The sequence below is a fragment of the Pseudochaenichthys georgianus genome, chromosome 9 (assembly GCF_902827115.2).
Source record: "Pseudochaenichthys georgianus chromosome 9, fPseGeo1.2, whole genome shotgun sequence".
In the NCBI taxonomy this organism is placed as follows: Eukaryota; Metazoa; Chordata; class Actinopteri; order Perciformes; family Channichthyidae; genus Pseudochaenichthys; species Pseudochaenichthys georgianus.
In genome coordinates, this window is record NC_047511.1 from 24,628,875 (window position 1) to 24,643,927 (window position 15,053).

General features: G+C 38.6%; 1 protein-coding gene across 1 annotated transcript in view; it reads right to left on the reverse strand.

The window, feature by feature from the left end:
* The window catches only part of ghra (growth hormone receptor a), a 33,899-nt gene extending 29,987 nt beyond the window's left edge, over window positions 1-3,912 (reverse strand). Inside the window, exon 1 of the mRNA XM_034090687.2 lies at window positions 3,628-3,912. The gene's annotated coding sequence lies outside the window, so the exon portion shown is untranslated. The remainder of the gene's footprint in view (window positions 1-3,627) is intronic.
* Between the last annotated feature and the right edge of the window lie 11,141 nt (window positions 3,913-15,053).

Genomic DNA, 15,053 nt, shown 5'->3' on the forward strand with positions numbered 1-15,053 from the left:
CGGAGAATTGTACACCCGGAAGTAAGTATTCCCCTTACTGTAGATTGATTTTACAGTGATATCTGCACTACTCATCGACTTAAAAACACCAGATTATCCTTATTATTGGTTTAAATTGTGTGCAATGCTTTTGTATTTTTCCTCTTCTATTCGGAGAAACAAATATTTTTTCGGAGTAAAGGATGGCAGAAGACACTACACTACCCAGAATCCCCAGCTATCGTTTAGGACTACACCATATGCTCTGTTTGACAAACCCCGTTTTTTTTTCACCATTCACTCCAATGGCTGGCGTCTATGTCACGTGATCTTCAAATTTCTCCCTGCAGAAAAAAAAACATGGCCGAACTTCGTTTTATTCTCGGTGGAAAATGCCTATTTTAAAGTTAGTTTGGCCATTAAAATGCGTTTTGATGTCATTTGATGCGAGAAATATGAGTTGTTATTTCAGATTATGTGTGCAGTGGATGTACATGATCTTTAGTTTGCTAGTTATTACGAAGATTACTTCAGGAAATTGCGTCCATAGAACGTTTTCATTGTTACCAAGGTGGTTGCTAGGGATGCTGATATCGATATTATTTCTGTTATGTTGTGTAACTGTTTAATGGTGTTATCTTTATTGCTACCCCCTTCCCCGTCAATGTATATTGTTGGTCCACAGCGCAAACGTATTAGTTTAACAAAATCCGCATCTAAAGATACGTTATTTTCCCCTGTGCAATTCCAGTCTCACATCTCACAGCACATCGTCATTAACAAATACCGGAAACAGACCGAAAACATTTTTTAAAAATAAAATACTTTATTCCGAGTGTGCTTGCTTTTCTCTTTGAAAGTCATCACATAACGGCATTGTAATACACGGTTTGGCTGAATTAAATATTACATATCTGCCGTAGTTCTCTATTTATAGAGCCCTGATGAGAAGACTTCTAGACAAACATGAGGAACTGCCGCCAACACTGAAAACGTGACGTGGATCATAAATATATCAGCAATTAAACAACATCTTACATTTCTTTTCACACAATACGTCTCCTTGCAGTATCAAAACTAATTCGGCTGACTTTTATATTTGATCCAATTGATAGGCTCTATTTACACCATAAAGGTGCACAGCTGATATAAAGGGACACCTAGTGGTTAAAGCATGTTATTGAATTTCATTATTTTTATTATTAGATATTAATAGGATCCCTATAAAGTATATTCATTACTCGTTATTCTCTACTAATAGTTAATTAAAGACTGTATATAATGACTATTTTGCACATCCCTTTCAAGATTTTCTAAGGTTTATTGACATATTATTCACAAACTGTGTAGTTATGCATTGAATGACGCGGTGGACCCGTTCAAATCCAGTTTTGGACAGTCTGCCGTGGTTCCATCCCATTTCAAGTAACAAGTAGTTAATTATAATAAAAGACATTAAGAAAAAGGCATTTTAAACGGTCATTAAAAAGCAACACAATCTACCTGCATTGCATTACTCTAAACGTGTAATAACGTGCTTTAACCAGTAGGTGGTTTGGGTTAAAAAGCTGTCAAGTTTACAGTGTTAACAAAATAAAATATACTGCTGTTTCAGGTTTAGTTTACGACGGATATATTTAGTTATTGTTTTGATATTTGTAACACAAAAGCGATGGAAAAAACCCACAGCAACACAAAAAAGATGGTCTTAACATGACCCAGCGGTCTAGTAGTTAATAAAAAACAATAATATCAAAACAAAATATTACTACTAACTTTATTGTGAAATTCAAACTGAACGGTAAAAGAATAGTTTCCGGTCTATTCTGAGCCCGATCTCTGTAGATAAATAAAAATAAAGAACTACGACAGATGTGTAATATATTTAATGCAGCCGAACCAGTTATTACAATGCATTCATGGGATGACTTTAAAAGAGTAAAGCAAGCACTGCTGAATAAAGTATGATTTTATCTTTTACGAAACGTTTTTTTTCATATGGAATGCAGGTGGAGGTCAACCAATCACAGAGCTTGAGAACTAATCACTGGGTTTGTCAAACAGAGCACATGGTGTAGTCCTAAACGATAGCTGGGGATTCTGGGTAGTGTAGTGTCTTCTGCCATCCTTTACTCCGAAAAAATATTTGTTTCTCCGAATCGAAGGGGAAAAATACAAAAGCATTGCACACAATTTAAACCAATCAATGTTGTGTAATTAACAAAGATAATCTGGTGTTTTTTAGTCGATGAGTAGTGCAGATATCACTGTAAAATCAATCGACAGTAAGGGGAATACTTACTTCCGGGTGTACAATTATCCGTTATCCAATGGGAATGGACGCTCACATTGCCTTTAAGGGCAGCCAACACAAACGAATGCTGTGCTTCCATGAGCGTCAATTCCCGCCGCAGATGGGAATACATTGCAATCAGTTGAAAGCTATTTGCGTCCCTTTATGAAGCTGAAGGAGCATAGGAGCGTCACAACTGCACGCCACGGGACCCTGACCAAACGTCGCTCCTGGACGATTATGAGTGAGAGTGTGTCGTTTTCTCATGTAGGCCTTCTGTAGTGGCTAAGTTTGCACATTGCATCTCCTCACAGTGAGGTGTGCTTTCTCATTATAAGAGCAGAGGTGTTCTCCTGTGGTCAGTACAACAGTCAGCCAATCATAGAAAAGAAAAAGCAAACACACTGAGAGAAGAAGCTGGAATGAAAAGCTTTAAAGATTGATAAATGATGATGACGTGACAATAAAACACAGATTGAAAAAAGAAAGCTAACCTGTGCAAATACTGCTACTGGTTGGCATACACTGAATAAGTATTGTGAATGTTGTCATGTTGTTTGGCATTATATATTTGTATATATCATGTATTTTTTAAGTCATTAAATCTAACCATCCTCCAATTCCTTCAAAAATAAAACAAATGATAAAAGACATCCGTTATACATGTTTATTTGGACATTGTAGATTAAATTCCTTACGGTTTATGACAGCTGATAAAAACATATAACAATTGAAAGGCATCATGAACTCTGGCAACTTATCTTCAACATGTCGTAATTTAAGAATTTATAGCCACATGTACAAATAATAAAAACGTATTATCTCTCATAGTTGCACTGCTCTTACATGCATATTCAGTAATACATGCATAGTCACTGAAGCGAGTATGTGCCAGACTGATTTCGACGCTGTGTGATGGATCAATATCAGGCTGTGTCAACAATGAGGAAATATCTGGCTAAACAATGTTTTTGGGTTCAGTTTACACTTCATAATTTCTTGTATTGATCACTTTTCCCATGAGCCCATTTCATATTGAAATGTTAACCAATCAGATATTCCTATTCCTATGCCGTTTAAACCCGTATTTATGACTTCATGAAAAGTTGCAGCGGAATTGTATCAGGTCTCGTAGGTTCTGTCACTACATCAAACAATGAGCCAAACACACACAATCTTTATATTTGTTTAAAAAAAGATTCTGCAATGCGCAACAGTGAAATGTAAACAAATGTAATGCAATTTCAGCAAAGTTTTCCAGAGTCGTCGTAGAAGCAGCCACACATGGGGTTTTGGAGACATGGATAAACGCAAACAAATATGCACAACACGCTTTAAAACACAAACGCACTTACTTATTTCGAAGTCTCAAGCTGAAGAACTGCAAAGACAGCGCAGATCGACTTTTCACAACTTGGTCATTTGATGGCCAGCGTGAACACCAACAGGCACGGAAAGTCCTGCTTCTTCACTGCAGCCTGCTCGACCGAGTAAGATCCCTCCGATCGAGATTTTCACATCACCCAATCATTAAATAAGCGGATCTGTGTCCTTTTTCGGTTTGAAAATAGGTCTTATCTGCCACTCAGTTCATCCTCTGGTCTACTTTCGGGGCACGCGCGCTACGTAGCTCAGACAGAGCCAGTGTGTGTGTGTGTGTGTGTGTGTGTGTGTGTGTGTGTGTGTGTGTGTGTGTGTGTGTGTGTGTGTGTGTGTGTGTGTGTGTGTGTGTGTGTGTGTGTGTGTGTGTGTTTCAAATGGCGGTGAAGCGCCCTCATCTGCCAGCAATCCAATCTGCTCCATTATGAGCACAGAAAACAGCCGGAGAAAAAGACTGCCGGGACGATTTTCCAAAATAAAACCCTCCAGTGAGAAGCTGCCTGCTGCGCGCTTTATGCTGGTAAGACACAACGTTTAAATAAATAAACAAATACACATTTTATTAGACTTATTGTTATTCGAGCAACCGTATCCCAAACAATCTTAAACAAGTCGTTTGCCCTACAACCCATTTCAACATTGTTTGTTGATGTTTTTGGCTAGGCATGCGTGACTTGAAGTAGAAAACACACATAAAACCAGCATTAGCTGTCTCTGCTTTGAGTTATCTGGGGCTATTATCTTCTAATTAGAGCCTTTTAACCGTAAATTAATTTAAATGCAAGTTGTTTCTGTGGAATAGAGTTGGTAATTAAGATAATACCATTTCAAGTACGGATTGGTTTACTGCATTCGGGGCCCAGTCAGTGGCGTAACAAGGTTGTGATTGGCCCGGTGCAAATATTGTTTCCCCCCCCCCCCCCCAATCGCCCCAAACATAAGTGCACGCTGATGCGCTCACACACGCACGGACATACACAACCACTCAGAAGAATCAAACAACAGCCTGCCCTGGCCTCAGACCACCACAGCCTGACAACGGCACAGCGAACTAAGAAGAGGATTAAACCTGTTTCCTTGATGTTTGTCTCTGGGGAATGGGCCGGTATAGACCGGTTGCTATAATATAGCTTTTGATCTTGGCGTCGGGGGTCTCAATAGCGCCATAGAGTCCCCTATCGGTTGGGGCCCTTGGGGGAACTGTTGGACCACTGCCGGGCACAGCCAAATCCAAATTTCGAGGACGATTTCGGTCTAATTTTGTCAGTTTAGCTGTTACATATCCTTGTTCTCTCTTGTCCTTTCTCTTTTGAGCGCTGCTCTTGTGCTTTGGTTTGCTGTACATTATAAATGCAAGCTATTACATTTTTTACAATGCTACCGAACTTGCTGCTGCTAGCTACAGTACAGTACAGGTTGATTAAACGGTTCGCTCGTCACGCAAGGGTATCACATGACATGAAAGGGAGCAAGGTCATTGGACAGACAAATTACAAATTAATTTAGGTTGCTTGGTTACTTTGAAGACTGCGTGAACCGGTCAATGCCATTGGGGCCATTGCTAATAATAAACAACTTAAGTGGGAATAATATAAGAGCACGGTAAACAGTTAAAGGTTAATAAATGATACTGTAGAGTTGTCTGTCCTGTCTGATCTGAGTATCAGCAGCTGAGAGTAGTGTCTTTGCGCAGAGCCTGTGTTCATCATCTTTCCTCCACGATAGTGTTAATTGCAGCTGAACCTGAACACTCTCTATGACATCCTGTTGTTCTTCACTGACACATTTCTACCTGTATTGTATTTAAAGCTGCAGATCTCCAGGCAGAACTTTGGTCGGACATTTAAAAAAGACGACGCACTCAGCCGTTGCCGTGGTTACCTGGTGCTTTGGATGCATGGAAGTATAAGACACCGGTGAAGGTTGGTGTGAATGGATGGCCCTAATGGTAGCCTTCAAGTATTATTTGACCCACAACTTTTAAAGGGACTGTGTGAGCTGTTAACATGTTAGTCTGTTATGGTTATTTTAGCAGCAAATTGTTGCACAACATGTAACCAGTGGATCTGTGTCGTTCGTAATTGTAACTCATATACTACATCAGTCACATAAGAAACTGCAGATGGAACAGATACTTTCTTCTGATGGCTTAAAGGTCCCCTATTACAACCCAGTCTCACGGCATTTCGTGTTCACCAACACAATTTTTAATCTATTTCGTGTTCACCAACACGATTTGCCCCTTTTTTTCGTGTTGCACAGCACGATTTTAAAAGCAATGTATTTCTCCTGCCTGCAGCACGTCTTTTTCTCCGGTCGGGTCGTGGGAGACCGGAAGCTGTGTGGTTCATAAAAACATGTTCTTACTCAATATCAAGCCACAATTATTGCTTTTATTTTAAATCGTATAATTTCGGACTTTGTTGCCGTCTGTGAGGAAAATAAATGGGGCTCAGAGCCTCAGGATACTGAAATCTGTATTTTTAAATATTTTTTCCTTCTAATTTGTTATTCTTTTCAAAATAACACACTGTTATTTACTCACCAATAACACACAATTATCCTTGCTTTTATTTATTGGTTTAATTCCATAATCTCGGGCTTTTTTGGTGTCCGTCAGGAACTGAATTTCAAAATAAAAATAACCGGAAACAGACGTAGGCCTATAAGGGACATTTCGAGCATCATTGCGATTGTCAACATTTCTGAGTTTAGGATGGCCGAAGACACTACACTACCCATAATCCCCAGCTATCGTTTAGGACTACAGTCCCCGTAAGGTTACGCAGAGCGTCAAACAGCTGTGTGAAATGGAACGAAACCACGCTAGACATGCTGTCTATTGTGTTTCGCAAAATGTTCTATGGGACGTCTCTACTGAACGTTTTCGTTTTTCCCACAATTAAAAGTTGCCAGTATTAAACACATTGGTGTTATCAAATGTAAAACATATAATTAATAAATGGGTGAAAATCGCTTGTGTCCATAATGCGCAGCATTAATATATTCCCACATGACAGCTCATTGCTACTTTGTAATTCTACTCCACTACAATTCAGAGGTTAACCTGGTATTTTTACTCCACTGCATTTATTTGAGTTACTTTGCAGATTCTGATTAATTATGTGAAATATAAACAACCCTTAAATCAGACTTTAGTTACACCTGAGTAAAATTCAGGTAAGGTGATTGTCAAGTGCCAACAATCAGGAGAGATATTTGATAGTTGATGCTTGAGAAGACTAAACATGTATCTGCAATTGACATGAATGGAAACGAGTAATAAAGTATATTCATTACTCGTTATTCTCTACTAATAGTTAATTAAAGACTGTATATTATGGCTATTTTGCACATCCCTTTCAAGATTTTCAAAGGTTTATTGACATATCACAACTACGGTGTAGTTATGCAATGAATGAAAAACTTGGGTCACAGGTTCCTCAACAGTGCATTACAAGACATCTATCAATATGTGTGTACCTCCACCATTAAACTGTCATATTCTGCACATTTCTTATTCTATCTACATACATAAGAGTATAATTAATGTGTATAATATCAGTTAAAATAAGTGCTTCAACATAGTTAACATTGCAGGAAAGCAATATATTAGACGTTAAGTACTTTGTCAGGCTTAATATTTATCTGTAGATAGATACCCCCAAAGACCTTAATCTGTTATTTAATGTTTAAATAAAGGTTAATCCGTTTTTCTGTTTTGCACCTCCTCCTATTAATATCTTTGTACATCCTGCACTAAACTGTTTTATTGTAGAGATCACTTATAGTATCTTCTTGATTTTTATATTCTATATTTCTATATTTATACTTTCCCCCTATGAAAGTATGTACTCTTAATATTTGTTTAATCAAATATAACACATAAAAACAATAATTCAATAACGTGCTTTAACCACTAGGAGATGCACACAAGGTACACACAGCCATAATAACTTTGTATTATTAGTGTGTATGTACAACATCTGAAGATGTATAGTTTTATGCATGCTTTCACATCATTTTACAGCATATTGCTATACTATTTCAGACTCAGTATTTACATTCTTACATTCAAAGAAAATCAGTAATATCTTTAAAGACTACAGTCCTTTTCTATCAGCTGTGCACCGTTATGGTGTAAATATAACCTATCTATGAATTAGATCAAATGTAAAAGTCAGCCGAATTAGTGTTGATACTGCAAGGAGACGTATTGTGTGAAGAGAAATTGAAGATGTTGTTTAATTGTTGATATACTTATGATCCACGTCAAGTATTCAGTTTCGGCGGCATTTCTTCCAGTTTTTCCAAAGGTCTTCTCATCAGGGCTCTCTAAATAAAGAACTACGGCAGATCTGTAATATGTAATGCAGCCGAACCGTGTATTGCAATGCCGTTATGTGATGACTTTCAAAGAGAAAAGCAAGAGCACTCGGAATTAAGTATTATTTTATTCTTTTAAAATGTTTTCCGGATTTCATATAATATAAACACCAAATCCCAGCATGCATTGCGGCTAACACATCCAATCAGCGAGCTTAAAACCATAGCTGAGGATCTTGGGTACTCGCTCGAAATGCCTACGTCTGTTTTCGGTTATATTTATTTTGAAATTCAGTTCCTGACGGACGCCAAAAAAGCCAGAGATTATGGAATTAAACCAATAAATAAAAGCAAGGATAATTGTGTGTTATTGGTGAGTAAATAACAGTGTGTTATTTTGAAAAGAATAACAAATTAGAAGGAAAAAAAGATTTAAAAAATACAGATTTCAGTATCCTGAGGCTCTGAGCCCCATTTATTTTCCTCACAGACGGAAACAAAAGTCAGAAATTATACGATTTAAAATAAAAGCAATAACTGTGGCTTGATATTGAGTAAGAACATGTTTTTATGAACCACACAGCTTCCGGTCTTCCTCGACCCGACCGGAGAAAAAGACGTGCTGCAGTCTGCAGGCACGAAACACATTACCAGTAGAAATACATTGCTTTTAAAATCGTGCTGTGCAACACGAAAAAAAGGGGCAAGTCGTGTTGGTGAACACGAATCAATAGATTAAAAATCGTGTTGGTGAACACGAAATGCCGTGAGACTGGGTTGCCTATTATACTGTTTTACATCAATATATTATAGGTCTCAGATATATACAAAACATGTCTCTGAAGTGTTTGGCTCGAAATACCAAACAGATCATGCATTGTAGCATCCCATAATCCCCCTGTTTCAAAAGTGCTGATTCTCTGTAAGGCCGCTACACACCAAACTGACACCAAAGAACACGTCCCGATGGACCCGACTGTTGTGTCGCCTCACGTCTCCTGCGCCTTGGCTAAACAGTCGCACTGGAACACAGCGCAAAGACTTCAGCCGACGGCCAAGTAGCACGTACGCATTGCGCATGCGTGAATCACAATAACTCTCCATACCAGCAGGTGGCGGTAGTGTGTATTTGTCATTCAAAAGAGGCAACCAGAAGACAGACTGCGTGATATACAAACAACAAATAGCTAGATGCTACAGCTCAAGCCAAGCAGCACAGGGATGAACTATGCCAATATTTTAACAGTATTGGTGCTGTGCCTTTTCAGTGGGGAGAGATATAGCAAATATGTGTGCCTATCCTGCTATTTGTGTTTATTATTTTAATCACACAGCGTTAAGATGAAATACAAATGTGCCTACATAACTGTCAGTTGCAGCCGTAGCATTATTATTGGTTTAACTAGCCTAAGAGTATATATTTAAAACATTTTAAAATGACCATCTTGAACAGCTACTATATTAAAATACTTCTAGGCAGATTGTGGACAGTAACAAAGTACATTTACTTAAGTACTGTACTGCTCCACTCCCATTCAGGCAAATAGTGTTTCGCTAAGCTGAGTGATTTCTTTACCCGACGGCCTTTTACCGACAGCCGACCGATTCGACATGTTGAATCGGCGGCGGAAGGTGTCGGCACGGCCGAAAAGACACGACGGTGCGGGACACACCAATCTGAGTTGGGCGACAGGACGCTCAGCGACGGCCAGACATCTATCGACATCTATTGACACCGAAAATCGGCCCGGTGTGTAGGGGCCTTTACTTTAGATGAAAATAAGGAGCCACTCCCCACGCCCCTCTGAGAGATATTTGGTTAAAAAGAACACAATGGTGCTCTAGGAGGAGATTCAGGTGATAAGGTGGGGGGTGTCACCTTGGTTGGTGATTGGCTAATGGTTACACAAGCCAATAAATCGTTATGACATCATAAAGCGACCAAAATCTAATCAGCTCATTTTCAGACAGGTTTTTATTTAAATGGATCAGGACAAAAAGTGAGCTAATCTTTTTCCCTGAAACTTTCAAAAATCTCTTTACACAGTGAGGCCTGCATGGGTTGTATTTCCCTCTCTGCTGACAGAATTTCTGATGCGAGGGGAAATAAATGGAACCGGCCTGCCTGTATTGAGTGCAGCCATCCTTGTATTTTTATATCCCTGTCTCCTTCTCTACAATGTCCACAAGTTATGGCTTAGCTTTTCCAAGGCCTGCAGTGCGCATTAAAACATTCAATAAGCCAACCAAAGCTGCCCGAAGTATCACAAAAACAATACAAAAATAATACAAAAAAACGTGCTGCACAAAGGAAAAAATATAACTGAAATACATTTTTAATGAGGTTAACACAATTCTAATTAGCTGACCTTAGGGCACTTTGTGACATTAATTACCAAACAAAACAAAACCTAGGAAATAATTTGTATGCACTAAACGACCCCTGTACATGGACATGTATTGGCCAGTGGGGGGACAGAGAGACCTGATTGGAGCAGAGTGGGGGCGTCCATTGAATTAGTTCCTTTGTTATGGAATACTCATTCCTGTGATTGTCTGCTCTGAGTGATCATGTGGACTTTTGCTGTATGGAATGTGACAACAGAACAATGCATCTGGCCCACAGACTGATGGCACTGTGAATGCACTGGAGGGCTGGAATCCCATTTTGCTCACCAGCTATCAAAGTGCTTTTTGGTTTTAAGGCTTGAGATGACTAATTTATAAAACATTCAAATCACAATCTTTGTCTTGCAAAGAGCTCGTCTTTGACAAGTTGTGTGGTTTCATTTTGAAGGATAAAGATGACTTATCAGTAATCCAATTTAGGAGATTTATATAAAAGGATAAAGCTCGTACAAATTATTTATATTTTGAAGAACCGTCAATTAATTAATCTCTCCATAAATACTATCCAACTTCCCCAGCCTGTGTTGCCCTTAGCCCATGGTTTAAAAGGTAAATCATTTCCTAAAACAGCTTTAAACAAACATTAGTCCAACTAAAAGGTTTGGGATTACAAGAGAGGTCTATAGTTCAAATGAATAGCTTTTGTTAGACAGGCGATATTTGTTGGTAAAATCAATCCTGGTAAGAATAATATCACCACACTTTGTTTTTGCAGAGAACTTATTTATTTTAATATGAATATTTGGCATTGACTACAAACTGACATTGTTGACATGTCTGTTTCACAAGATTGCTTGGTTTTCAGACACTGTGCTGCCAAACTGAGCATTATTGCTTCTGGCAGCATAAATCATAACATTCCCGTAATTGTTTTTCTGTAATGACATGCCTTTCAATAGCCGTGTAGGATGTCTTCCTGTATGGCTGACTGTTTTTATTTTCCACCTAATGGAAGAGTGCCCTTTGTGTCATCCCGTTCAAGTCACCTGTAATGCATTTAGTGCCGTTTCACCTCACAAGTGTGGCCGTTCCCAACTATGTCAGCAGCCTACTGCTTATTGGATTAGGATAAAAGACAGGAGATATAGCTACAGGACACACACACACACACACACACACACACACACACACACACACACACACACACACACACACACACACACACACACACACACACACACACACACACACACACACACACACACACACACACACACACACACACACACACACCCACACACAAGACACAAAAACACAAGAAACAAAAACACAGCAGCTGCAGATATAAGGACAGATCATTGTGTTCTTCATCAACATATTTTTATTACAGAGCTGCTGATAGACTCAAAGGGATTCACAAATAATAAATAAAAAAATCACTATTAACACTTCTGAACCCTCATCCTGTATTACGAGTCCCTAACCTGCTGTATATATGGCAGCAGAAGATAGGTGGGACGAACGCAGTGAAGAGAGGAGGAAATGAAGTGATTTGGTGAGATTGCATGGGATGAGGGAGATCCACAGAGTATCAGCATGAGAGCCCCACCATGTGCAAAACAACACAATTAAGAAGGGCGCTTAGCCTAATCAGTGAATGCATCATGCAAATGATGTTTTTTTTCAATGCCTACTTTAATCTTGGCTGTTATCATAGAATACAAATCAGGGACTTAACCCTAATGAAAGGAGGAGAGAGTGAAAAGAGTGGGATGAGATAAGAGTGAAGAAGAAGGATAGCGGAAGATTTAGGGGTGATGTAAAAAGCAGAAGTCTAAGACCAGAAACAAAGCCAGAGTTGCTTGCTGTTTAAACTGTATTACACCCTGTGGTGAGGGTTTGGAGCCAAGATCATTCTTCAAAGTCTAACAAATATAGAGACAGCCACACATTTTTATTAAAAGTATAGCAGTCAGTTTGTACTCAACTCTCAATGTGTAGGTTTATTCATAGTGTTTTATATACTTCCTCAATTATTATCAAAGCATTACAGTTTTTTTCAGTTGCTAACACAGTAAAACAACACATAAAGCACCATTAATTAAACTGAATCAAAGACCAAGACCTGAGCTCAAGTCTTCAAAACTCTAAACACATTTTCAGCTCTTCACCCAATTTTCAATTCAACTTGGCACTTTTTGTAAGATACTGCACACGGTTCGCTAAGCAAGACAAATAAATTTCAAAACACTGCTTTAAAAATGCTACACTCATGAACCAATTTACAAATATGCTAACTGGCCAAACATACTGCTTTATTGTTGATTCATCAAATAGGATGTAAACACTAGATAAAGGCTCCATATAAGAACTTTTTACAACAAAAATGTATCAATGGACAACGCAGCAAGAGGAAGAAGGAGGATACGAGTGAGAGGGAGGATGAATTGAAGTCAATTGAAGAGGTAATTGGAACATATTGGTTTTATTTCAACAGAATATTTGTGTTTTTGCACATATTTCTTAAGTGTAGAATTATTGACATACAGAACAAAGCCCACAAAAGTGAGTGTGCTTTTGATTGAGCATCACAGTGTGTAATTAGTTGGACAACGTGTCTTGTACTAAAAATAAAGTGTGTGCCATCTGGTGCAAAAGTTGGGTTTTGATAAGTGTTTATGTAGTTGTGCAGTGCTTCATTCTGCAGAATATGTTTTGCACTTTGGGTGTGTGGTTTTGTGAATTGTGTTAAGCGTTTTGAGAAAATGAGCCATGTATTCAAAAACGCGTGTAAGCAGTTGTAAAATACTGTATTGATGCTTGATCAATACACAATTCCACACCACCACACACTGCAGCCAGTGCAGACTTCTAGATCTATATTGTACAGGTGTTGCTTTGAGCCCTACAACCACCACCACAAATATTATTTATGTAGTTGCAACAAAGATATTGTTTTAATTAAATGTACTCAACAGAAATCATTATTAGAAAAGATCATCATGTACCACATATTATTTTACTTGGTAAATATGATTTCCAAAATCAATATTTTAAGCTTTAAAGCTGTACTCCAGGTCAATGCTGGCATAAAAGGAGAGATACTATACATGTCCAAAAGCAAGACATATTAAGCTTCATTGAGCAGGGAGGAAACCTGCAGGAATATATGGGAAGTACCTCTGCCAAAACATTCTTCATATTACATAAGTAAACAGACTGTCAGTGCAATACTGCTGATGTGTTTTTGTCTGTTGCCTCAGGCTGTAAAAAGAACACTATAAAACTGAACCGCATTAAACTATGTTCCAAGAACACAGGCACATAGATCTTGTGTTACTTAGATTGAATCTTAGTTGTAAAGAACAGACACAAGGCAGTTTTATTGGTCCCTGACTTTTTCCTTTTATACATACTATTTTCTATACACACGCTTAATCCTGGGGTCTCCTTACACAATGTACCTGCATGGTATGTATGCCTTAATTGTCTGCATGTTGTTGCAAACTCTGTTTTGGGTCAGTGAAAAGCGGGGTTTCTTCTTCGTGACATCATATCCCAGAGGCCCCTTTTGATTTTTGAAGACAAGAGGCAGCAGGATGGTCTGGAACTCATTCATTCAGAACTCCAAAACATGGCCCAGGATCCTCCCCCACAAAACCCAAGCCACCATTATGTAGGACCCTGTGCTAATGTGGTCCCCAGTCTGCATTGTGGATAAACAGACTTTAAAAATAATGCTATGTAAGTAAGTCTCAACAGAGGATCCAACATGCTGACTGCAAACAGCGTTCACTTCATTTTTAGATTATTTTCTTTAGCCCACAATCACATAAGAGTGGTTCAGCTTTGTTCACTGAGACTACCTTAGTTATTCATCCACACTGACAGGGCCAGTGCCTGCTCAGTGGAAGGTCTTTACTTCAATTAGCCCCATCAGGATCAGAGTAATAACAAAGGATTAAGCAGTTATCCCCAACATACCTGCCTTGAAAACAGTTTCCCATGGTTCATATGCTTCTTTTAAAAATTTGTTTGGGTGTACCTTCATTTTTGGACAGTCTTTGTTAGCATGAGCATGTATACACAGTACACAAGACATGAACATAAACATACAATGTGTTTAAATAACTGTGAAATTAGGACGTAAGAGATAGACATCCTGTTTACAGAGAACAGAGATGTTCTCTCTCTCACAGAAACACACACACAGCTGCCTGCTCCATCATTTCCCTTTAAATTTCACCAGGGGAAAACAACGGAATCAATCTCCGCTTCACCAGTATTCAGCTCAGCTTAATGTACCTAAATTGCACCAATCATGGTCCAATTCTAAATCTGTATGTCTATGAAAATGATGGTTGAGAGGAAAAAAACCTTTTGCTGAAAAAGGGCTGCTTAGGGGAACATACCTTTACCAAAGACTTGTGGTTACCTAGGGGACTAAAACAAAAGACCACCAGTGAGGCACATTATCTTGTCATACCCTACATGATGCCATAACAACATGTGAACACCGCTGCCAGCCGGGAGACTGAATAGATGGTAATTTTAATTCGACCAACACACATTCAACACCTTAAGTGAGAGTGGCGAACATTTAAGTGCTGTAATTGCACATGGTCAAAAATACACATGGAGTGTGTTATTGAATTTCTTCTTTTTAAATGTCTGCTTGTGGGTTTGAACCTCCATTTCAATTTTTAGAAGAAATTATTGTGAATGT